Source organism: Gracilinanus agilis, chromosome 1, assembly GCF_016433145.1.
Source record: "Gracilinanus agilis isolate LMUSP501 chromosome 1, AgileGrace, whole genome shotgun sequence".
NCBI classification, from domain to species: domain Eukaryota; kingdom Metazoa; phylum Chordata; class Mammalia; order Didelphimorphia; family Didelphidae; genus Gracilinanus; species Gracilinanus agilis.
This window is the reverse complement of record NC_058130.1, coordinates 508,659,490-508,686,879: the sequence shown is the minus strand read 5'-3', so window position 1 is coordinate 508,686,879 and position 27,390 is coordinate 508,659,490. Positions and strand designations below refer to the sequence as shown.

Below are 27,390 nucleotides of genomic sequence, written 5' to 3'. Positions count from 1 at the left end.
AAATACAGATCCAAACCACTAGAGAAATATTAATTGCTCGTGAGCAAGTCAAGACAGTACAATAAAAGTGACAATTTCATTTACGTTAATTTACTAATTCAGTACCATACAAATCAAATTACCAAAGGATTGTTTTATTGGAACTAGAAAAGACAGTAATAAAATTCATCTGGAAAAATAAAAGGTCAAGAATAACCAAGAGAATCAATGGGGGGGGGGGGGGAAATAAGAAAAGAGGTCTAGCGATTCCATATTTCAAACTATATTACAAAGTGGAAATCATCAAAACCTTCTGGTACTGGCTAAGAATAGCATGGCAGATCAGTGGAATAGATTAAATATATAATACACAATATTAAATGGCCAGAGTGATTTAGTGTTTGATAAACCCATCAATCCAAGCTTTTGGGTAAGGCCCTCCTCCTGTGTGACCCTCTTGAGCTTACACCCAAAGCAGGCCTCCCCCTCCTTCCTGATGGTCTTGAGCCTGTGCCCAACAGGGTGTGGTGGGCTTGGTAGTAACTTTTGGTTATAGGCTTAAGGTCAAAAAACTGTAAACAAGATTTGATACCACCCTAAACTGTAACTTTCTTAGCTAATCCCTATAATTTTATAAAGCAAACTGTATCACTTTGACTATTAACTCAAAACTAATGATTATGTTATTAAAATAATCATACAGGCTAATACTATTATAATCATAAAAGGGGACAGGGAGTTTCGTACACACATTCCCTCAACTATGTACTAATCCAGGAACTTCAAAGAGTGTATTTTTTGAATATATAAATTCAAAAGGGCTACAATTCACAAGCTATGATCCTCATTGTGGCTTGGCAACTTGCTTTCAAATTATTTGTTACTATATTTGAGCCTCAACTAAATTGAGACTTTTTGATAACTTGTTTGTGACACTAGATTTGCTTGAGGGGTCTTTGGAACTTTGGAAGAATGCAACAGTATTTTGAAATGTTTGCTGTATTTATTTAGCAAAAGTATGTTACCAATAAGAAATGTTCATTCTTTGTCAGATACACTGTATCAGTTTTGCTGAACTTTTTTTTTCTCTTTCTTTTTTAATATCTGTTATAAGAGATCATAGAAAAAGGAATATATTTGGACATAATGTGACGTTAAAGGAAGCTATCAATATTTTTTTCAAAGAAATGCTTATTCTGTATCTGGAAGAATGCTAAAAAGAATTTTCCTGACCTTGAAACGGTAAATTTCTCTCTCTAGCCTATATGTATATTTTTCTCCATATCTGACCTTAGGAGAAAATGAGTACCTGAATAATAATTTAAGTCCCCCCCTTTTTTAAATATAAGAAGAATCTGAGACCCTAAAAGGTTAAGTTACTTGCCCAAAGTCACACAGGTGGCAAGTAGAAGACTCGGGTTCTCTGACATCAATCCAATATTCTTTTCACTGTACAATGGTGCCTGTCAAAGATTACTGCTCTATATTCATTCCTACCAAGAAAATTACCTCCTCCATCTTGCTTTAAGTAAATACCATCTTTGTTTACCTTAGGTTTAAATTATAACAACTAAAAGTAGACAAGGATATTTCAGTTTTCCCCATCCTCCATTGCCATATCTCCTTCCAAATATGGATCAGATAAAAAGCAAGTTTAAAAAGAAAGAAAAGTTAGCTTTGACAGGTACTTCATGCCAGGGTCTTAGAATGTGGTGCTATCTATATCCAGTGTGCAATGAGGAAAAGAATGGAATTAAACATCATAGGTAAATTGGACTAGTGGCTCAAAAACTCAAAGTAATCAGGGGTGAGTGAATAGAAAATGACCTCTAAGATCCAGAGATCAAACTCTACTTGCAGCCTCATTACCATGGTCAAAACTGGAGGTCTATGATACAAGTTTGCAATTGGGTATTGCCTGAATTAAATATTCACCACATTGCTTTGTGATTATCACATTCCAGTTCAAAAGATATGATGGAATTCCCTGAGCATTAGATCCACTTGAGTTCAGATGTAAGTACAGATATGCTATTAACATAGCCAAAAGGTTTAGGCTAACGATAGGAAAACAACTCTTTGCCCTGATACAGAGATATTTGGCAGGTAAGAGTGCACAATGTGCACAATGAAAGTCATGCCTATCATCTTAGCATGATTGGCAAATAAATGTTTGGCAATGAAAGTAGAAAAATTACAAGTGCAGAAGGAAAAAATAGAAAATAAGCATTAGTTAATTCGAACACCTTGTGTTTGGACCATTTTTTTGCTTTTTTAAAAATATCCTTGGCACTTAGTACAATGCCTAGAACATAGTAAGCACTTTTTAAGACCTTATTGATTAATTGGTGTCAAGGATCCACTTATGCTGGTGAACTAAATAAGACTGACCACACATCTTAGCCTTTAATCAAGTTTTTGGAGTAGAATTCTCCATAGTTTTTACAGGCACCAAGTAGGAAACAGGACCATGAGAGGCTCTGGGAATTTGACCTGTAATATTTTTTAATTTTACCATATATGATTTTGAGTACTTCCATTAGGATCTGCCTCATGGGAATTGGTCAAATGCTGTGAATTTCATGAGTGTTAGGTTTATAGGAAGGCAGACATTGAGTCATTTTGCCATGAACAGAAAGGAACCAGGGAGTTATCTTGAGCCAATCAGAATGGGGGGAAGGAGTAAAGGGAAATTCACTCCTTATGGTATCTGACTCTGGAACAAGTAAACTCTACTCTTATCTGATAATATAGTTCTTAGCCATTCCTAACAAAAGATATTTATGGGAGAAAGAGGTACCCTTACCACTAGATTCCATAATCAAAATTAATTCCCTGGTAATGTGCTTTTATTTAAATTATTGATGTGTGGGTGCCCCTCTACCCTTATAAATTTGTCAGTATAAATAAAATCTAGTCTACTTTGGTGTTGCATTCCATAATTTCTACTAGAGTAAGGGTTTATCTATTCAACATTATCAATGCCTTCTTATTCTGCTATATCTGTAACTAGTCATTTTCTCTTTTAAGTTCATGTAAATTCCAGAAATTGTGTTGATGTTCAATGCTTGTCATATCCAGTAACTTCCAATTCTCTTCTCTGAGCAATCTACAAGTTTTTTGCCTCATTTCTTTTTTATCCTGAACCTTATCCTCCAAAACAATTTCTAACATCTTCCCCCCTTGCCTGTTTTTACATTAAATAATCTTATACCAAAGCACATGTTCACTTAATTGGGAGGAATTTGTCAAATTCTTAATAAGATTTCTTCATCCTCTGGAATTTGTGGGTGCGTTACAAACATCTCAATTTTTATCTGGGCACTCATGTTTCCTGGGAACACAGAAAGGTAATATGATCGTGTACAATGTATCCTGCGGAATGTCATTTCTACTTGATGAATGTCATGTCATCATCAACAAACATTTATTGTTTCTTATATTCTAGGCACTGTGCTGAGTGATGGAAATATAAAGAAAGACAAAAAGACCTAACCTGCTCTCTGGAAGCTCACAATATAGTGGAGGAGGCATGATGTAATGACTGTATGAATAAATGATGTGTACAATATAAATTAGAGACTGTCTCAAAAGAAAAGCATTAATAGTTTTTGCCTTTGGCCCCAGGATAAAGGCCATCTCTTTTATTTGCCCCTGTGGAGAATCTGTAAGTGAGCTTTCAATTAAGGGATAACTTCTTTACTACCTCTGCATTCATTTCTGGTGAGAAGGTCACCATATCTAACAGATTTAGTTCACAATTGTTGAAGAAAAATATACATGTAAACTTAATTACAATGATGCCACAAGTGGTTTTTTCACTCTGTTACTAGGCCTACAACTTGGTAGGAGAAGCAAAGTCAGCGAGAGGTAGCAGTCCCATTGGGACCAGAAGAGGCACTCCGTCAGAAAAGCCAAGGAAGGATCCACAGGCTGCTAAAAGAAAAAGAATGGGGTGGGGAGGGATATCCCATCTTCTGGAAAGAAATTTGAATCATTTCAAATGAGTGGTATGAACAGTATCTCAACCCTCTGGATTTTTGCAGAATCCTTCACTTCAGACTCTCTGACTAGTACCAGTCCTCTAACATTTCAGGCCTTGGTTATCAACACTTGTTGTCTGTCCTTTGTTTTTTTTTTAAAAAGATCAATAGCATCACAATGCTGCAGTCAGGTACAATGTGTTCAGCTGAAGATGATCAATACAATACAATAAGGCATTACCACAAATAGAGCCCAAGTGGTCCATTAGAACATTTTAGAGTGGAAATGGCACTGTTCACAGTTCATACTTCCTTTGTGCTTCTATGATTCTGCTTTGCTCATAGAGCATAGTGTCTTCTTTGAGGTAAGCACATCACACTAACTCCACCTCTACTTTTCCTTAAGACTTAGAGACTCTCATCACCAGTGTGCTAAAAGAGGACAAGCTTATACTTCTGGGTGACATTAATACTGTGAAGATGGAATTGGCTCGCCCCTATTCATTCTTTAGACTTTAGCCACCAGGGATACGTACACCCCACCCCACTTAGAATTAAGTGGAGAAGGGGAAGGTCTATAACTTGCATGTGCTAGTGAGTGACAAATCAAAAAAAAACAACTGCCCCCTAGACAATCCGAAGCAAGGTTAAGCTGCCATTTGTCAATGTAGAACTGGAGGGTGGACACAAGTGATGCAAAGAACTATCTTTTAAATATGATGGTAACTTCCTTTGAGGGGAGTTTTGCCCTTTGTACTTGACCTTGGAGGAACTCGGGTTCAAGACCTCAGACTGCTTCCCTTTGGATTGTTGTGTGGATGAGTGATTGTTACTTTGGCTTTTCTGGAGGCACTACCCTCCAAAGAGGCCTCTTGCCTTGGAAGAGGCCTCATGGCTAGAAGTTTTATTTAATTAACCACTGTGTCCCCCTTTGCTGGGGCCTCTGAAGCCCTGCCTGGTTCTGGCCTTCAGACCAGGCCGGAGTAACACCTCTCTCTCTCTCTCTCTCTCTCTCTCTCTCTCTCTCTCTCTCTCTNTAGTGAGTGACAAATCAAAAAAAAACAACTGCCCCCTAGACAATCCGAAGCAAGGTTAAGCTGCCATTTGTCAATGTAGAACTGGAGGGTGGACACAAGTGATGCAAAGAACTATCTTTTAAATATGATGGTAACTTCCTTTGAGGGGAGTTTTGCCCTTTGTACTTGACCTTGGAGGAACTCGGGTTCAAGACCTCAGACTGCTTCCCTTTGGATTGTTGTGTGGATGAGTGATTGTTACTTTGGCTTTTCTGGAGGCACTACCCTCCAAAGAGGCCTCTTGCCTTGGAAGAGGCCTCATGGCTAGAAGTTTTATTTAATTAACCACTGTGTCCCCCTTTGCTGGGGCCTCTGAAGCCCTGCCTGGTTCTGGCCTTCAGACCAGGCCGGAGTAACACCTCTCTCTCTCTCTCTCTCTCTCTCTCTCTCTCTCTCTCATTTTCCCTACCTTTACTCTCCCTATTTGTAAATAAACTACCATAAAAGTCATCCTGACTTGAGTCTTTAATTTTGGAATTGGGTAATCAATTCCTGGCAACCAAAACTCTTAAATATTCAGTCTAATCATAATTTTCATTCCTTGCAATAAGTAAAATAGACTACCAAACACAGCAGGAAATCCTTGGATGGAATGGATTTAGAAATAGAAATAGTAATGGTCACTTACTTCTGAAGACTTACACATCTCATGACCTTCTCTCATCACCAATACTGTCTTCCAACCACCTAGCCACAATAAAATATTGTAGATGTGGATGCATCCTCATAGAAATTAAATAGACTACATCATTGTCAGAAGAAGAGTCAAGCAGGATGTAAGAGTGATGAAGGTACTGTTTTAGCACAGAGCAGAGATGGATCAGACTCATCCTCTCCAAGCTAACAATTGTATTCAGCAAAAAAACGGCAGCCCTAAGGCAAGACAACTGTCAGGAGATGTAATGTTTCTTTATGCCTGAACAGTCTATTGCTGATCTGGAGGGGAAGGTGAGTCAGCACATAGTCAGCAACAGGGGCAATAAGGACTGGTTAGGTTTCAGAGACTTGGTGTACAGCACTGCAGTTGCTCAGCTGGGCCAGAACACCAATAAACATCAGGGTTGTTTTGATGAAAATGAGAAGAAAATTCAGAAACCACTAAATGAGAAATGAGAACTTATAGAGCATCTATCTATACTAGGCCATGGATAGATAGTGCACTTTAAGAGGAGGACAGAGTCTAGAAGAAAGAGCAACAGACAGTGGAAGAGGGAGTAGAATCTGTATCTTATGACTCATACACACACCACCACCACCACCACCACCACTGATTCATAGATTCTATTTATCCCAAGGCAGAAAGTCTAAAAGCAAGATAAATAAAAACTAGATGTGGGTTTCCTACTGTGCCATGTTGTTTATCATAGACTTGGGATACAACCTCTGCCTTGATTTTGATTGAAGATCAGTTGCTTTGCCCCAACACTGACAAACACTGAAAAAAATCAGCCCAATGATATCTGTAATGTGGTGAAATCTAGTTCCAACCAAACTGTGGAGCAAAAGGTCTTGCCATGTGAATCCATGGTTTTATAAGGGCATACCAAAAGCTCCAGCCATGATGAACTTAAAGCCAAGGATTCCAGGATGGATGAAACCAGAAAGATGCAGGATTGTTGTCCTCCAGGTATCAGTGGTGTGCGGATATACACTCTAACACCTGGGGTTTATAGATAGCTCTTGCCATACCTTTGAAATAAATATTTCTTTGTAAAAGCTAATCTGACTGTTAAGTAGCTAAATGGAACTTGAGTGTTAGGGTGCCCTAAAATTGAGAGAACATACCTAGTTAGAGCTTGATGCCATGGGAAAGATGAAAGACTTCCTAGCCACCTTAATTTACTGAAGAATCTTAGGGAAAGGACAAAAATGTAATAGATGAGGCATCCAGATGGCTCAGTGAATAGAGAATCAAGCCTGAAGACAGCAAGTACTAGGTTCAAATCTGTCCTCATACTTCCTAGTTGGTGACCCTGGCCCTTATTGCTCTTCTACTTTCTGTCTTGGAACCAATACTTAGAATCTAGTCTAAGACAGAAGGTAAAGGTTTGTTTGTTTGTTTGTTTTTGTTTTTAAGAGAAAAAATGTAACAGACCTGATCTTTAGGCAGTGGGAGCCAAGGGAGCAACAGTTATAATAGTCAGCTATAAGAATTGGCCTTAACAGGACAGAGGATCTCCCTTATAGAAAGGCAAAAGAAATTTTGCAATGACATTCAAAGAGTATAATAAGTTGATTTTGCTATCATTGCCAAGAAATTTCTATTTATGTCCAAGTACAGGTAGAGCTCCTTCCTAGAGAAGGAGTTTAAGGGGCTAAAAGAATGTTCATTGTCCAGATTGTCAGGAAGAATGGAATGTTCCTAGGAAAAGCAGAAGTGCTTAAAGGTAAAAACAAAGAAGAAAAGGATTCAGGAGGCAGAGTAGATCTCTGGTATGATAAGGAAGAGGAGACAGAGAAAGGGTAGAAAGACCATGGACATAGATAAACTGAGGCAAGAGTAAATTTCCAACTCTTCTCTTCCAGGTTTATTGCTGACTGGACATGATTAGGGGGCCAAAAATGGCAACTGGAGAATAGCTAGCTAAATAAAGCAATAAAGAAAGTATCTTTATATTTCTCTCTCTTATCTTTCCATCTTTCTTTTCTCCTCCTACCTTTGATTAATAAAAGTATTAATTTATGGCCAGTCTCTTAATTTTAATTTGGAGGGAAGGAAGGAAAGAAAGAAAGAGAAAAGAAAAGAAAATGCAAGATATCTGATCTGAAAGAAACTCTAAAAAGAAAAATCCCTGGAAAGTCATAGGCAAAATCCAGAACTCCTATTATAAAAGGGAAAATATTGCAAGGATCCAGAGAGAAACATTTGAGGTAGCAAGACAGCACAATCAGGACCACACAAGATCTGGCATCTTCTAAAAACGGAAGGAAGTTTTAGAATACTGTATTCCAAAAGGTAAAGAGTAAATAGTCTTATGACCAAAAATAATATCCTTCAAAGCTGAATATATACTCCCTGGGCAGGGGGGTGGGGAAAGGGAAAGAGGTTTTTAATGGATAGATAGATACCTTACAAGAATTTCTTTTAAGAAGACCAGAGCTGAGTAAAAACTTTGAAATACAAACACAAGAATTCAGAAAAACTTAGAAAGGTAAATTTATTTTAGCATTTGGAAGGAACTGAATGTTAACACAGTGTTGTAACTAATGGGAAAGAAGAAACAAGTGGCTCTTCTGAAGCTTAACATCTTCAAAGGAGAATTAAATAAGGAAAGACAGATGTCCTGGGGGTGTATTTAATTCTGTCCTGAGAGCTTTAAGAAAGAAAAGAAGAAGGGCAAAAGAAGGAATATACTAATGTCAAAAGGAGAGAGAAAGGGTAGAAATCTCTATTTCTCACAATTAGGATATGTAAGAACATACAAACATGGAGAAAAGGATGGAAGGGGAGTGGGCATCAGATGAACTGCTCACTCTTAGCTGAAACAGACAAAAGAAGGTTGAACAAACACAGGGCAGTATAGAAATATATCAGATTTAGGGACAGCTAAGTAGCTCAGAGGATAAAGAGTCAGGCATAGAGATGGGAGGTCTTGGGTTAAAATCTGGTCTCTGAGACTTCTTAGCTGTGTTGCGCTGGGCAAGGCACTTAACCTTAATTGTCTAGCCCTTACCACTCTTCTACCCTGAAACTTAGTGTTAAGAGAAGGGAAGGGAAAAGGGAAGGAAAGGGGGAAAAGAAGGGAAGGAAAAAGGGAAGAGAAGGGAAGGGAAGGGAAAGGGGAAAAGGAAGGGGAAAGAGAAGGGAAGGGAAGGGAAAAGGCTCTCTTTCCTCCCCCCTCCCGAATCCAACAAGCAGTTCCACTGGGTTATACATGTGTCATTTTTCAAAATATATTTCTACATTATTCATATCTGCAGTAGTGTGATCCTTTAACATCAAAACCCCAATCATATCCCTATCACATTATGTGATCAATCACATATTTTTCTAATGCATTTCCATTTCCATAGTTCTTTCTCTGGATGTGGACAGCATTCTTTCTCAGAAGTTCCTCTGAATTGTCCTGGGTCATTGCATTGCTGCTAGAAGAAAAGTCCATTACATTAGATTGTGCTTTAATGTAGCAGTCTCTGTGTACAACATTCTCCTGCTTCTGCTCCTTTCACTCTGCATCAGTTCCTGGAGGTCATTCCAGTTCACATGGAATTCCTCCAGTTCATTATTCCTTTTAGCACAATGGTATTCCATCACTAACAGATATCACAATTTGTTCAGCCATTCCCCAATTGTTGGACACCTCCTCATTTTCCAATTTTTTGCTACCACAAAGAACATGGGTATAAATATTTTTGTACAAGTGTTTTTTCCTTATTATCTCTTTGGGGTACAAACCAAGCAGTGGTATGATTGAGTCAAAGGGTAGTCGTTCTTTTAAAGTCCTTTGCACAAAGCTCCAAATTGCCCTCCAGAATGTTTGGACCAATTCACAACTCTACAAGCAGTGTATTAGTGTCCCAATTTTGCCACATACCTTCCAACATTTATCACTTTCCTTTGCTACCATGTTGGCCAGTCTGCTATGTATAAGGTGGTACCTCAGAGTTGTTTTAATTTGCATTTCTCTAACAGGAGGGATTTAGAACACTTTTTTTTTTTACCCTTACCTTCCATCTTAGAGTCAATACTGTGTATTGGCTCCAAATCAGAAGAGTGGTAAGGGAGTCAATGGGGGTTAAGTGACTTGCTCAGGGTCACACAGCTGGGAAGTGTCTGAGGCAGGATTTGAAGCTAGGACCTCCTATCTCTAGGCCTGGCTCTCAATCCACTGAGCTACCCAGCTGCCCTCTTAGAACACTTTTTCATGTGCTTATTTGTAGTTTTTATTTCATCATGTGAAAACTGCCTATTCATGTTCCTTGACCATTTGTCAATTGGGAAATGGTTTGGTTTTTTTGTAAATTTGACTTAGTTCCTTATACATTTGGAAAATTAAACCTTTGTCAGAGAGTTTTGTTATAAAAATGTTCTCCCGGTTTGTTGCTTTCCTTCTAATTTTGGTTGTATTGGTTTTAATTTTTAAATTTGATTAATTAAAGCTTTTTAATTTGATATAGTCAAAGTCATTCATTTTACATTTTGCAATATTCTCTATCTCTTGCTTGGTCTTAAATTCCTTCCTTTCCCATAGATCTGACAGATATACTATTCTATGTTTACCTAATTTATTTATGATTTCACTCTTTATATTTGTCATTTTATTTTAAATAAGTTATAAATAAGTCATATTTAAGTCATTTACCCATTTTGAATTTATCTCAGTGTAGGATGTAAGATGTTGCTCTAAACCTAATTTTCCCATACTGTTTTCCAATTTTCCCATCAGTTTTTGTCAAATAGTGAGTTCGTATCCCAAAAGCTGAGGTCTTTGGGTTTATCAAACACTAGCTTACTAAGGTCATTTACCCCTAGTCTATTCCACTGATCCTCCCTGCTGTCTCTTAGCCAGTACCACATGAACACTGCTTTGGGATACAGTTTAAGAGCTGGTACTGCTAGGCTCTCATCCTTCACAATTTTTTTTCATTATTTCCCTTGATATTCTTGATCTTTTGTTCTTCCAGATGAACCTTGTTATAATTTTTTCTAATTCTATAAAAAAGTTTTTTGGCACTTTGATAGATATGTCACTAAATAAGAAGATTAATTTGGGTAGGATTTTCATTTTTATTATATTAGCTTGTCCTGCCCAAGAGCAATTAATGTTTTCTAATTGTTTAGATCTTTTTTAATTGTGGGAAAAGTGTTTTGTAATTGTGTTCATATAATTCTTGTGTTTGTCTTGGCAGATATTTTTCTAAATATTTTATATTGTCTAGCATGATTTTAAATGGAGTTTCTCTTTCTAACTCCTGCTGCTGAATGATGTTGGAAATATATAGAAATGCTAATGATTTATGTAGGTTTATCTTGTACCCTTCTACTTTGCTGAAGTTGTTAATTATTTCTACTAGTCTTTTAGTTGATTTTCTAGGGTTCTTTTTATACCATCATATCATCTGCAAAGAGTGATAGTTTAGTTTCCTCATTGTCTATTTTAATCCTTTCAATTTCTTTTTCTTTTCTAATTCCTATCTCTAGTGTTTCTAGAACAATATTAAATAACAGAGGTGATAACAGGCATCCTTACTTCACTCCTGATCTTATTGGGAAGGCTTCTAACTTGTCCCCATTGCAGATGATACTTGTTAATGGTTTTAAATATATACTGTTTATTATTTTGAGGAATGGCCCTTTTATTCCTATACTTTCTAGTGTTTTCAATAGGAATGGGTATTGTATTTTGTCAAAGGGTTTTTCAGCATCTATTGAGATAATCATGTGATTTTTGTTGGTTTGGTTACTGATATGGTCAATTCTATGGATGGTTTTCCTAATATTAAACCATCCTTGCATTCCTGTTATAAATCCAACCTGATCACAGTGAATAATCCTTGTGATAAATTGCTGGAGTCCTTTTGCTAGTATTCTATTTAAGATTTTGGCATCTATGTTCATTAAGGAGACTGTGCTATAGTTTTCTTTCTCTGTTTTTGGTCTGTTTGGCTTTGCAATCAGTACCATATTTGTATCATAAAAGGAGTTTCATAAAACTCCTTCATTGCTTATTTTCTCAAATACTTTGTATAATATTGGGATTAGTTGTTCTTTAAATGTTTGATAGAATTCGCTTGTGAATCCTTCTGGCCCTGGGGATTTTTTCTTAGAAAGTTCCATGAGGACTTGTTCAATTTCTTTTTCTGATATGAGATTATTTAAGTATTCTATTTCCTCTTTTGTTAATCTAAGCAATTTATATTTTTGTAAATATTCATCCATTTCACCTAGATTGTCATATTTAATCTAAGTGAGCAAAGTAATGCTTAATAATTACCTTAATTTCCTCTTCATTAGAGGTGAGATCACTCTTTTCATCTTTGATACTGTTAATTTGATTCTCTTCTTTCTTTTTTTATTAGATTAAGTAGTACTTTGTATATTTTATTTGTTTTTTCAAGTACCTGCTCCTAGTCTCATTTATTAGTTCAATAATTCTTTTATTTTCAATTTGACTAATTTCTCCTTTAATTTTTAGGATTTCCAATTTAGTTTTTATCTGGGAATTTTTAATTTGTTCTTTTTCAATTCATTGTTCTCTAGCCTCCCTATTTTGTTGGTATAGGCACTCAGCAATATAAATTTTCCCCTAAGTACTGCTTTGGCTGTATCTCATGGGTTTTGATATGATGTTGCCTCATTGTCATTCTCTCTAATGAAGTCTGTAATTGTTTCTATGATTTCTTCTTTGACTCACCTGTTTTGAAGAATTAGATTTAGTTTCCAATTAACTTTAAATTTGCCTTTCCATGGACCCTTGTTAATTATAATTTTTACTGTATTATGATCTGAAAAGTGGCATTTATTATTTCTGCTTTTTTGCATTTGTTTGCAATATTTCTATGCCTCAGTACCTGGCTGATCTTTGTATATGTACCATGTTCTGCTGAGAAGAAAGTATGTTCCTTTTTATCCCTGTTCAGTTTTCTCCTCTAATTTTTCTAGCATTTCATTTATTTCCCTTACTTCTTTCTTATTTATTTTTTGGTTCAATTTATCTAGTTCTGAAAGGGAAAGGTTGAGATCCCCCACTAGTATGGTCTTACTATCTATTTCTTCCTTGAGTTCCTTAAAGTTTTCCTTTAAAAATCTAGATGCCATACCATTTGGTACATAAATGTTTAGTATTGATATTGTTTATAGTACCTTTTAGGAAAATGTAATTTCTTTCCTTATCTCTTTTAATCAGATCAATTTCTACTTTGGCTCTGTCTGGTATCATAATTGCTACTTCTGATTTTTTTTTTACTTTAGATGATCCATAATAAATTCTGCTCCAGCCTTTTATCTTGAATCTGTGTGTGTCACCCTGCCTTAATGTATTACTTGTAAACAACATATAGTAGGATTCTGGTTTTTAATCCATTCTGCTATCTGCTTCCATTTAATGGATGAGTTAATCCCATTCACATTTAGCGTTATGATTATTAATTGTTCATTGCCCTCCATAGTGTTATCCTCTTTAGATCCTGCTCTATTCCCTTTCACTCTGTTCCTCCTCACTAGTATTTTGCTTTTTGTCACATCTCTAGTTCCCTCTCCCTTTAATTAGCACCCCCTTCCCTTGTCTTGTTCCCCGTCTTCTTCTCTGTAGGGTGAAAGAATTCTACACTCCACTGAGTATACTCTTTTTTTCCCTCTCTGAGCCAGTTACAATGAGAGTAAAGTTTAAGCTTTACCCATCTCTACCCTTATCCTCCCCTCTCTGTATTAATTTTTCTTGCCTCTTTATGTCATATAATTTACCCCATCCTATCTCTCCCTTCCCTTTTGTCTTGGTGCAACCCTCTGTTTCTGTTCTTGATTGATTTTTTCATGTCATTCATATGCATATATATCATATCATATCATATCATACTTATATATTGTTCCATATCATTACATTTACATATATATCATATCATCATATATCATCATATACAACATATTATCATAATCAGCTTACTTCTCCACCCTCTATCTGAGTAAATTCCTTCTATCTTTTCTACTACTAAGAGTAATTTTTGAAAATTACAGAAATCTTCTTTCCATTTAGACATATAAGCATTTTTACCTTAAGGAATCCCTTAAATTTTCTCTTTCTTATTTACCTTTCTGAGCTTCTCTTGTTTCTCATGTTTGGCCTTCAAATTTTTTGTCCAGGTCTAGCTTATTCCTAAGGAATGCTTGGAAGTCTTCTACCTTATTGAATGATCATTTTTTCCTCTGAAATAATATACTCAGTTTTACTGGGTAGGTGACTCTGGGTTGTAAACCCAAATCTTTTGCCTTCCTGAATATCGTATTCCATGCCTTACATTCCTTTAATGTAGAGGCTGCTAAATCCTGAGCGATCCTGATTGTAGCTCCATGATATTTGAATGATTTCTTTCTGGCTGTTTGAAGTATTTTCCCTTGTATTTAGCTATTACATTCCTGGAAGTTGTCAGTTGAGGATTTCTTTCTGGAGGTGATCTGTGAATTCTTTCAATTTCAATTTTATTTTGTTGTTCAAGGAACTCTAGGCAGTTATCTTTCATAATTCTTTGTAATATGATATTCAAGGTTTTTCATCATCATGGCTTTCAGGTAGTCCAATAATTCTCAGATTGTCTCTCTTAAATCTATGTTCTAGGTCAGATGTTCTTTCAATAAGATATTGCATGTTTTCCTCTGCTTTTTCATTCCTTTGATTCTGCTTTATTGTTTCTTGATTTCTCATGAAATCCATTAGTTTCTAGATGGTCAATTCTTATTTTTAAGGCCTGGTTTTCCTATGTCAGTTTTTGATTCTCCTTTTTCAATTGGCCCATTTCTTCTTGCATCACTTTCATTTCTTCTTGCTTTGCTTTCCTTTTCTCTTGTATTACTTTTCTTTCTTCTTGCATCACTTTCATTTCTCTTCCCCACTTTTCCTCTACCTCTCTTAATTGATTTTTGAAGTCTTTTTTGAGCTCTTCCAGTCTCTGTGTCCATTAAATGTTTTACTTTTCGACTTTGCATGTGTTTCCTTTGCTTTCACTGTCCCCTTCTGCACTTTGCTATTTGTCTCCATAATAATTCTTTGGGGTTAGGTGCTTTTTTGGTTGTTTGCACATTTTTCCTATTTAATTATAGGTTGGTTTTCTGGGAAGTTGTGGTACTCTCTTAAACTTTAGTCCTTCCTTGATGCTATTTTTGGTTTATTTTCTAGATTGGTCTGATGGGCTGAGGGCTGAGAGCTCTAATAGTCCCCTTCTGGTGTTGATTCAATTGACTCTTGGGATGCTGATAGCTTAAAGACTTTCCTCAGGTTTGGGTATAAGCTTTTGATCTCACTCTGCAGGTCAAGTGCTGATCAAATTCTAGTCCCAGGCTTAGGTTCAATTTTTTTTATCTCAAGATGTTCTTGATTCAATCAGTCACACCTTTAATTGCCTTGTCTTGGAGCTCCACCTTTAGTTTGGGGCAAAGAGAGCCCAAAGAAGCTCCCCCTAAAAACTGTGTCCTCACTCCAAACTGCACACTATGTCTTCATCCCAAGCCCAGACTGGAATTCCTGGCTTTGGGCTCTGGGCCCATGCAAATCAGCCCTCTTCACCCAAATTGTCCTGGGCTAGGACTCCAGATTTATCCACAGGTTTGAAATTTCAAGGGTTGTCAGTTGACTTGGACCACTACTTGCCCTGGCAGAATCTCAGGATCTACCCATTAAGCAGGGCTTAAGCCTGGAACCTATGAGAGCAGATGTGTGGGGGTAGGGCTTGCTCTTGGCTTGCTCCTCACTTCCTGCTGTGGCTCCTGCTAGCTTCACTCCCCTCTCACCCCAGTTCCCTAGATGGTCTCTACCTACTTTGGGGTTTTTCTTTTGGTTCTCCTCTTTGGAGGATTGCTTCACTCTGTCTCTTTGTTGATTCCTTCACTCCTGAATTTGTTTTGTGGTGATATTTTACTCTTGGTCAAGGAGGATTTTCATGGTGAAATTGCACTGTTCTCTAGTTACTCCTCCATCTTGGCTCTACTCCCCAAGAGTTTACATATTTTTTCAAAAGTGGTTTGTTCTATTTTTTTAAATGAAATGGAGATTCACTGATAAGTAATCTTCTTTTTTGACTTGTGTATAGATGGAGTTGATCATTTTTAAAGTTAAGTTTATGTTAAGAATTTTTTTCTGATTTAAAGATTTAATTATGGCTGCATCTCTAATTATGATGCAGTATTGTATCTATTTTTTAAAGGTCATTTGTACTGATTTTATTAAAACTTTCAAAGTCTATTGATGAGGGTCAAAGTTTATCACATAAACTGAACTGATTTCTGAGCATGTGCTTCAAGAGCAAAGGGGGGAGGGGGAGAGCAAAGGAAAGGGAGAGAGAACAAGTATGTATTAAATGCTTACTGTGTGCCAAGCACTATGCTAAATATCTTTAAAATATCTCATTTGGTGAGCACAGAAATTAGACTTAACTACTCCTAGATAGAGACTGTCTCTTGTTCCTACTTAAGCTTTCCATAAGACCTAGAAGGGACCAGCATACATAATCCCTTTATGGATGTCTTTATTTGCTCTTTATTTCCACAAGGGCAGAAAGGGATAGCTAATATATTTCACTACTCTAATTTGCTTTTGGTGGAACTCAGACCCTGACAGAGGTAGGGGATAGTAGAAGTCCTGGCTCAAGCTCCTAGGATTGGACCAATGAGGTGGGGGTGGGGGGGGTTGGGCAGAGGGCAGGGCAGAATTAGTGGTTTGATATACCTGCAACAATGCTGAGAAGGAGGGATGCAGTGGTTTTAGTTTACCAATATTGATAGGGCCTGGGTCTGGTCACTCCTGAGAAGAAGAGGTTACAGTTCAGAACCATAATAGTGGCGGGTGGCTTGGTCTTCTGTAATTTTTCTGTATCAATTACCTTGAGGATATTTGTTTTCTCCTTTCTCTTCTTACTTTATACTGAGACTTTAAATTTTTATTTTAAGGTGATGAGGGGGAGAGATCGAAGAGCAATGACTCACTCTACCATCTTGTCTCTTTTCAAGGACTTTTTAAAATAGTCAACAAACAATGAACACAGGAAGATTTTATGTTTTCTCATCTTTCGTCAATTTTGTACCTGTAAATATATGGCCTTTCCTGAGTAAAAGTCTACTTCTTACCTTGAGTGGAAAGAGGGAATATTGCAGATAATACTTGTAAATTTTTTCTTCATAATAGCACTTGACTTTCTTGTCTTAGCAAAGTTTTTTGTTGATTAACACATAATGGGGGCAGGGGAGAGAAAGTTAAGCAAAACTAACCAACATATTTTAAATGACATCATATATAATACCCAGATTCTTACACCTCTATAAAGAAATGGAGGGGGGTGTCTGGGTAGCTCAGTGGATTGAGAGTCAGGCCTAGAGACAAGAGGTCCTAGGTTCAAATCCAATCTCAGACACTTCCTAGCTGTATGACCCTGGGCAAATCACTTGACCCCCATTGCCCACCCTTACCACTCTTCCACGTAGGAGCCAATACACAGAAGTTAAGGGTTTAAAAAAATAAAAAGAAATGGAGGAGGCCAGCATATTATGCCTTCTTACATCTCAAGTGAGATTTATAAGTTAAGAATATTCCATTTCAATTGTTTTTATGTTGTCTTTTTTGTTGTTGTTATAGTCATTGTGTATATTATTTTCCTATTTTGTTTATTTTGATTTTTAATAGTTCATGAAAGACTCCCTGTATTTCTCTGTATTCATCATATTTATCATCTCATTCATCATAGCACTGGAGGCAGCCAGATAGTTTAATTGCTCAATGGTTAGTACAGGGGACTTTGGAAATCAAGAAGAAATGAGTTCAAACCATATCTTGAGCATTTACTAGTTGTGTGATCCTGGGCACTTACCCTATCTGTCTCAGTTTCATCATATATAAAAGAGATGATAATAGCATCTACCTCATAAGGTTGTTATGAAAATCAAATGAGTTAACATATGTAAAACATTTTCTAAATCTTGAAGAGCTATATATATTCAAGCTATTATTATGTTTATAGCACCATACATACAATTATATGTTCACATACCACAATGTTTTTTGTCATTGTTCAGTCATGCCCAACTCTTTGAGACTCCATTTGGGATTTTCTTATCAAAGATACTAGAGTTATTTGCCATTACTATCTCCAGATCATTTTATAGATGAGGAAATTAAGGCAAAACAAAGTTAAGTGCCTTTCCCAGGGTCACATAGACACATAATACTATTCTCTGGGCCCTGCCTTGCTTAGGTCTCAGTTGAGTGTAGAAAAGTCCCTCCCCTGACCCTGTGGTTTGCCCTTAGTCTTAAAGTGTAGAAACCCCAATATGGCCACCACCATGAAGAAGGCAGCTGCAGAAGATGTCAACATCACTTTTGAGGACCAACAAAAGAATAATAAATTTGCATGGAATACTAGTAGAATCACAGGACTGAAGTGGGAATCCTCACAGCAGAGTCCAGACTCACTCCAGTGATGTACCAGCTCCTCCAGGACCACTAGCAGTGCTCTTTCAGGTGAGTAGATTCTGGGAGCTAACCCAGCCCAAGTTAACCTGCAAGTCAGGTTGGGATTAATAGTCTCTACCAAAATCTTTCACAAGTAGATGTCAGTCTTCCTTCAGGATCTCTGGAAATCTGAGGTCTCCTAGGGTCAGTTGCAACTTGTCCCAACCACCATGGAGTCAGTCTCAGAGAGCAAGCAACACTTCCTGCTTCCCCATTCCATTTGGAATTCTCCAGTCCTTCCTGTTAGGTCTCCTAAATGATAACTAAGTAATCTTCCTCACAACAAGGCTCACCCCTCTAGCCACTGCACCACTTAACTGCCTGAATACTTTCAATCGGTATCTACTTTATTTCTAATTCATTGCTCCTATAAAAAATACTGATATAAATATCTCTTTTTGTCATTGACCTCCTTAATTATATAGTAGGTGAGGGCTAGAGCTAGCTTGAACTGGTTCCTAATTGTTAAATTTTCAGGTTGAGCATTTGCACTATGTAATCAGCAAATGCTATAAATCCATGGTGGCAAACCTATGGTACATGTGCCAGAAGGAGCACTCAGAGCCTTCTCTGTGGGCACCACTGAGCACAGAGTTCACCAGAGTTCATTACTAGAAAGCCAGAGGGATGCAAGGCTAAGATGCTCCACTCCCCCTCTCCACAGGTACATGTGGACATTTCTCACATCACCTACTTTTCTAAAAGATTTGCCATCACTGCTCTAAACCATGGCTTGATTGATTTTTTTGATTGTCTAGACTTAAAAAATCGATGGAGAGTTAATAATTCAGATTACACCTAAAAGTATTTCATTTGAACATTATTTTCAGTCAATGACTAAGTACTAACCAATACACACTTTGTTACATATCTAAAAATGGATTCTCTAATCAAAGGGTACAATCATTTTTAGTCACTAATAATTTCAAATTGCTTTCCAGAAGGGTTGGACCAGTTCATAGCTCCACCAACAATGCATCAGTATGCCACTTTTCCACGATGCCTTCAATATTGTCTTGCAATCATTTGTTATTTTTACTCTGAGTGTAAAGCTGGAGACTTAAAGTCATTTTAATTTGTATTTGGGGGGAAGGAATGATGATGCTAACTCAGGCCATTTTCTGGTCAACTCAAGTTCAGTGTTGGAACTAACACTTGTTGGTAATTCAACTGTTAACAAAAAGAGTTTGACTTAAGCTATGGAAAGTATATACTCTAGCACTTAGATAGGATAAATGCAGCTCCCCACCAGATCTCCATATAGAAACACCTATGGTCAAAAGGGCTGGCTGTGGTGATTCTCAAGGTCTGGGGATGTCCACTAAGTCCAAAGAGCCCTGATTTAATGTGGATGGGCCTTTTTATTCTATTAAGTAATTAAGAAGCCACATTAAGATGGCTAAAAGGGGACTGCTGGGTAGCTCAGTGGACTAAGCCAGGCCTAGAGATGGGAGGTCCTAGGTTCAAATCTGGCATCAGACACTTCCCAGCTGTGTGACCCTAGGCAAGTCACTTAACCCCCATTGCCCAGCCCTTACCACTCTTCTGCCTTGGAACCAGTACACAATATTGATTCCAAGATGGAAGGGAAGGGTGTTTTTTTTTTTTTTTTTAAATAGCTAGAAACTCCTAGAAGTTGCATCAAGTGAAGTCTGGAAAAGACTTACATAAACTGATACAGAGTGATGTGGGTAGAACCAGGAGAACATTTCACATAGTAACAGTAATATTATATGAAAATCAACAGTGAATAATTTAGCTACTTTCAACATCATAAGATACAGAACAATTCCAAAGTACTTATGATGAAAATGCTATCTATCTCCAGAGGAATATCTGATGGAGTCTGAAAAAGGATTGAAGTATACTATTTTTTTACTTTTTTTTGTTCTATATTTTCTTTCACAACATGACCAATAAGGAAATGCTTTGTATGACTGCACATGTATAACCTAGACAAAATTGCTTCTATTCTGTATGGGGGGAGAGTAGGAAAGAAAGAGGGAATCTGGAACTCAATTTTTTAAATGAATGTTAAAAATTGTTTCTATACATAATTGGAAAAATAAAATATTTTTTAAAAAGAATTTACTCCCTGCCCATAGTCATGAAAGGTATGGGATCTATTTTCCTTTTAGTTTTTTTCCTTATCATCTTTGATATTCAAACATTCATTTTTTAATTTATTGCTGAACATAATAACAATAATATTATAATATATTAGAAACTTCTGCCAAACTGCTTTTCAGTTATCACAGCAATTCTTGTCAGATGGGGAATTCTTTCTTTGTTCATTTATGTTCAATATTTTATCAAACATTGGGCTATTGAAATGAATAAATTTTTATAGGCATTTTCAAGAACTTTCTATGTGCCAAACATTTTGCGTAGTGAAAATATAAAGGTAACTGGTCTCAAGGAGTCTAATCAGGGGAGACAAAACAATATATGTAAACCTGTAAAAAATCTAACTGCAGGGTAAATAGAGATTCAGGGTTAAGGATTAAGTAATTAAGGATTCAGTAATAGGGCATATTCTAAGACTGGAAGGAACTTTGCCAGACTTTCATTTAACAGATAAGGAAAGTAAAGCCCAAAGAATAACTTGCCTAGAGTTGTTGTTCATTTGCTTCAGTCATCTGACTCTTCATGATTCCATCTGGAGTTTTCTTGGCAAAGATATTGGGATAGTTTGCCATTTCCTTCTCCAGCTTTTTATACAGCTGAGAAAACTGAGGTAAACAGAGTTTAGTGACTTGTCCAAAGTCACAAAGCTAGTGACTGAGATTAGATTTTAACTCAGAAAGATGAGATTTCCCAACTCCAAGCCTGGTACTCTATCCACTGCACCACCTGGTTGCCTCTTGCCTAGAATTACAAAAAAGTAAGTAGCAAAGCTGAGTCATTCCACTCCATACCCAGTGCTTTTTCCACTGATGCTATCTCAATGAACTATGGTGAAGAGTATTTTGTAAAACCTAAATTCTAATATAAATGTGAGTTATTATTACATATAAATGAAGTATATTAGATGGAGGGCATATTGGGGATCTCTACCCATTAAATCAAGATCTTAAAGCTTTATCAAGTAGATCTCCAGATTAGGCACCACTGTCAAACTATCATTTGCAATTTTTCCAAGCCTAGGATATTTTGCCAGACTGTAAATTCTACTCTCAGCTTGACCACCTCTACTCTCAGCTTGACCATCAGCACTGTTTTTTCTTGTAAGAGTTGTTTCATTCTTCCCAGCACCTAACACATAGTAGGTGCTTAATAAATACTTGTTGATTGGCTAACTGACTCCTTAGTATCAAAGCTTTAGAGAAATGAAAAATACTTCATCCTTACAATGGACTAGTGGTGCTGGTATAAGATGTCTTGAATACTTCTTTTGGAACCAACATTCTACAATTTACTTCTATAATTAATTCCTCATTTGTGTAGGTACCAAATAAACTATAAAATATTATTTAATACATATCATCCAAAATTACTCATTTAAATCAAATAAATTCAAACATTTATTAAGGATCTTTATATGTAGGGCACTGTGTGTTGTGTGTATGTTTTTTTTGTCTTAAACCAAATGCTAATTAAATCTGTTTAATATAATATTTTTAAAATCTAAAGTTACTAAAGGAAGTTATTTTGATGTTAGAATCTTTCAAAATGGTCAGAACAAAATATGTTACCTGGAAGAGTCTTATTTAGGATAATGAAAACATGCAGAAATTTTTATAAAATATTAAGTTGAAATTAATATTTTTAAAACACTAACAAATAAAATTTCTTAAAATACATATCTTCTAAATTTTAAAAAAATTGTAAAGGCATTCTAATATTCCAATTCATTCTTAAAGGAAAATATGAAAAAATATTAACCAATCTAAGTCACAAATAACTTATACTATGTAATAATTAAAATTAAATTAAGAGGCTATTAGTAGCTTTAACAGCTTTATTACATCAAAGTAGAAATAGTAACAAGAGGGTAATGTAGGAAAGAGGTAGAGAATTGCCTAGACTACCACCCTATGAGCTGTTCTGATGGAATCCAGCTCACCACTGACAGAGTTCCACTCTCCAGCCAGAAGTCCATGAGAGTCTCTTCAGCAAGAGTCACCATCACTAGAATCAGAGTCATATCAGAATCAGAATCTCCATCCAAATGTGAATCAGAATCAGAAATGTCCTCCAGAACCATAGTCTCATCTTTATAAGCAGTTTTCTCCACCCACTAGCTCTCCCATGTCTCATCTTCAGGAACCAATCATAGTTCCTTAATTTGTTTTGCACCACCCAGGGGGGCAGTGCTTGTGGCATCAATTTCCTGTCTCATTGTTTTCAACTTCCTTTTATGTGGGTATGTGTATCCCTGCACATCTCAATGGAAAAGGATCTCCAGATCCCTGATTAATTAAATTAAAACAAAGGAAGGCAAATTCCCTTCTCACAATCCCCACTGTGATTCTAGTGGGAGATGAGCATTTTGAAATCTCCCCAATTGAGGGTTTTGGGAGATTAACATAGCTAGTCACCCCAATATTTCAAATAACCAACTTATACCTCTAAAGATTCTCTTACTAGAGGTGTATAGAATGTTGCACTTTCTAAGGGGAAATTACAATAGTTTGGGGATAGCTGTAACAAGTTTCCAGTGAGAAGATTCGCAATGAAAAGTGCTATCCGCAGCCAAAGAAGCAACTGTAGGATTCTGATTGCAGATCAAAGTAGGCTATCTTCCATTTTATTTCATTTATGGGATATTTATTTTATGTGTCATATGTGTCTTCTGTTATGTCATAAGGTATTACATGAAAACATTGGCATAGCCTATATCAAACTATTTCCACCTGGGGAGAGAGGAGGGAGAAAAAAAGAGAGAATCTGAATTGCAAAATGTCAGAAAACAATTGTCAAAATTTGCTTTTACATGTAATTGAAACAAAAAAGTTTTTAACTTAAAAAAAAAAGGTTTCCAAGGAGATGAAAGATCTTGTGGATAGAGGAGTGAATAGAATGTGGGATGTGACTCTTTAGAGAAGGTAGGATCTCGTTGGATAAAACAGGATAACAGAGAGAAAGAAAGTATGAGGTTCCAATAGTGTTTATGTAAGGCTTCATTAATCCCGTTTCCATGGTAGGTTGGTATTTGTTCAGTGTTATGAGAAAAAAAAATCATCTATTTTTTTGAGTTTCCACTAAGTGCTTTCAACAGTACCAGATGCTATGGTGTTTATGTAATTTGTTTTAGAAAATAGCTCTTTCCACAAAGAATGCTCAGAGAGAGGAGCCTATAACATAATCTTGAACATAAAATTTGTATGTGGATACATGTATAAGGTTATGCACAAAAAAATAGATAATTTACATATGAATACTAGAAAAATTTATATGAAAAGGTACATTATTGTTCAAAAGTATTTATGTAGAAGATAAAAAACTATAAATCTTATGTATATAGTACTTAAATGTTTGAGTGGATTTTAAAAATTTTACAGATAAAAAGAAAAGAGCAAGATTTTTCTTAGCGAAGGGTTTGGATTCAAAACAGAAAAATGAAAAGTAATAAACTAGATATGTTCCTGTATTTGTGTGAAGGATACATACAGAGATTATATGAGGCAAAATTTAATTGACTATAAGAAGTGAAAAACAAGGAAAATTGAAGTAGCCTTGGAAAGAACATTCATTTGGAGTATTGATTGGAGTATGCGGTATTGATTCTGAGATGGAAGGTAAGGGTTTTAAAAAAAATAATAACCTGCTCATCATTTCTCATGATGCAGAAGTATTCCATCATTTCCTCATCTTTAAAAAGAAGGTATTAGACTACATGACCTCTAAATTTCCTTAGTAGATAAACTGCTAGATTTGGAGTGAAGAAGACCTGAATTTAATCTTTCTTCCTTCACTTATCAGCTGTGTGACCCCAGACAATTCATTTAATTTTTATCTGCCTCAGTTTATTCATTCATAAAATCAAGATGATAACATCTCAGAGTTGTTGTGTGGCTCAAGGAGATAAATCATAAGTGTTTTGTACATGTTAGAATGCTATATGAATACTGCTATTATTATTTTGCCAAGGCTTGGCAGCTTAAATATGTTATATTAGAGAAGGAATCTGGAAGATATATCAAATAAGTCAGAAAAAGGTCTATATAAGATGCATTGAATTATTAATAGTATTGATAATAGCAACATTACCATTGGACTTTATTTTATAATTTATGACTTCAAATCATTTTAAAAGCCTAATTTTTAAACTCATGGGGAAAAGAACCTATATTCTCTAAAATTTTCTCATCTTGACTGGCTTATGATAAATATTAAGCTCAGAAATTATGGATATTATACCATTTCTTATCATTTACTATATGGAAATTTCTTATTTTTTTTTTAACTTTTACCTTCCGTCTTGGAGTCAATATTGTGTTTTGGCTCCAAGGCAGAAGAGTGGTAAGGGCAAGGCAATGGGGGTTAAGTGACTTGCCCAGGGTCATGTAGCTAGGATGTGTCTGAGGTCAGATTTGAACCTAGGACCTCCTGTCTCTAGGCCTGGCTTTCAATCCACTGAGCCACCCAGCTGCCCCCTGGAAATTTCTTATTGCCAGTTTAAATTTCCAAACACCTCATCCCCATCCCCCAAATGGTAGTTTCTCTGGAGACTGTATTATCCATTTTTAAACAGTAGCATAGTATACTCTGCCGTGATTCCTTCTACATCATGTTCCAAGATATGAGAATTGTATCATATAAAACAGCTATTGTCATTTTGGAAGATATCATGCTTGATTTGATTCTCTCTTAAATATTGCTTTTTTTAATGAATTTTCTTTCATACAGAGAGTAATGAGAAAGAAGTCTTTCTGACTTAGATGTTTTTCTCTTGATTTGTATTTAGCAAGAGAATAGTTTTGATCTTTCCCATTTCCATTCAGTTTCTGTAATTTCTGGTTCTCATAGTATAAACACTAAATAATTGTATATTGTATAGTGTGGGACTGTTCTTAACAGTAGCCAGTATAGTACAAATTCACTAATACAAAGATAGGAAAGTGTCCTTCACCCACAATCCCTTCCAGGCTTATCACTACCCATGATCTCCAGAAGCTGGTAGTAAAAAGGAGATCATTAATCATAAGGAAAATGTAATAGGGCACCTAGTAGGAGGTAGAGCATATGGGCAATGAAGCTCTAAGAGTTGGAAATAAATAGCAAGTTTGCTGAATATTTAGCATATTCTGAAATCATGGTAAACCAAAGTCATAGATAGGAAAAGGCATGTGGCTGCTACACCAGTAAGACACAGAAACATTATTTCTAAGATTCCATGGAATCTTTACACTAACTCTTATGTGAAGGACTAATTCAAATTTTAATCTATTGGTTTAGAAATGAATCCACTAATATTTAGATGGTATTTTGTTTAGAATCAAGAATTACAACATGAGGTTATAAGGTTTGGGGATTTTTTTAAGGGTTTTTAAGGGTTTTTAAACCCTTAACTTCCATCTTAGAATCAATGCTGTGTATTGGTTCTAAGGCAGAAGAGTGGAAAGGGCTAGGCAATGGGGGTCAAGTGACTTGCCCAGGGTCACACAATTAGGAAGTATCTGGGGTCAGATTTGAACCAAGAATCTGCTGTCTATGGACCTGGCTCTTAATCCATACCCAACTGTCCCCTAAGGTTTTTATTTTCACTGGAAAAACTAATATGTACTTACAAGCTCTCATAAATTCTTATATTGCAGCTATATGTAAGTACTTGCCTGTATGATTTTGAAAATTCTCATCCAGAAAAAGCAAAATGAAGTAAATGGGACAGACTTTTCAGATCTATTCAAGGCAAAAATTTAGTTATGTTGTTAGGTATCACCCTATTATATTACTATTACAAAGGTTGTGGAGAAGGATTAGTAAATATGTACAGTTAACTCCTAGCTAATATAGCTACATAGCTCTCAGCCTGGGGTAATTAATAGATCTTAGATCTGTAAAATAACTTAGAGATCAACTAATACAATCCTCTAATTTTACAGATGAGAAAACAGACTCAGTGAGGTTAAGTGACTTGCTCAAGGTCACATAGATTTTAAGTAGAAAATATGAGATTTAAACCAATGCCCCCTGACTTCAAATCTAGCATTTTTCCCTTTATTCCTTATTATTGTCAGTTCTAAGAAAGAGAGAGAGAGAGAAAGAAAGAACAAGCATTACTGACACATGGGAAAAAGTATAGTTAATATTGATGTAGAAAAAAGCAATTTCTTCCAACTTGTTTCCTACAGACAGGAACAAATCCAGGAATGTCGTTTAGAAAAGGACCAATGAATCAAAATGGACAGTAATCCAGTATAGCATCCTATTTTCTCCCTCATTCTTTTTCATCCTTTTATTTATTGAAGAAAAATTAGCCATATAATAATTGTTTAATAATACTTGCCATAAGAACATGGTTCCAGTCATAGGATCATAGATTTAAAATAGGAAGGCATATTACAGGTCACCTAATCCAATTCCCTCATTTTTCATCTTTTATGTATTCATGATCTTGATCCCAGCTTTGACTTTAAATGTTCCTGGGATGATTTTTTTTCAAACATTTATTAATATTCATTTTTAACATGGTTACATGATTCATGCTCCTCCTTTCCCCTTCACCCCCCGCACTCCCCCCACCCATAGCCGATGCACATTTCCACTAGTTTTGTCATGTGTCCTTGATCAAGACCTATTTCCAAATTGTTGGTGGTTGCATTGGTGTGGTAGTTTCGAGTCCACACCCTCAATCATGTCCACCCCGATCCATATGTTCAAGCAGTTGCTTTTCTTATATGTTTCCTCTCCTGCAGTCCTTCCTCTGAATGTGGGTAGCATCTTTACCATAAATCCCTCAGAATTGTCCTGGGTCATTGTATTACTGCTGGTACAGAGGACCATTACATTCAATTTTACCATAGTATATCAGTTTCTGTGTACAGAGTTCTTCTGGCTCTGCTCCTTTCCCTCTGCATCTGTTCCCAGAGGTCTCTCCAGTTCGCCCGGAACTCCTCTAGTTTATTATTCCTTTTAGCACAATAGTATTCCATCACCCGCATATACCACAGTTTGTTCAGCCATTCCCCAATTGAAGGACATACCCTCCTTTTCCAGTTTGTTGCCACCACAAAAAGCGCAGCTATAAATATTTTC

General features: G+C 36.2%; 1 pseudogene; it reads right to left on the bottom strand.

Annotated features, from left to right (window-relative positions):
* Positions 1-22,396, bottom strand: part of LOC123253458 — a 98,651-nt pseudogene extending 76,255 nt beyond the window's left edge.
* Positions 22,397-27,390: the final 4,994 nt, after the last annotated feature.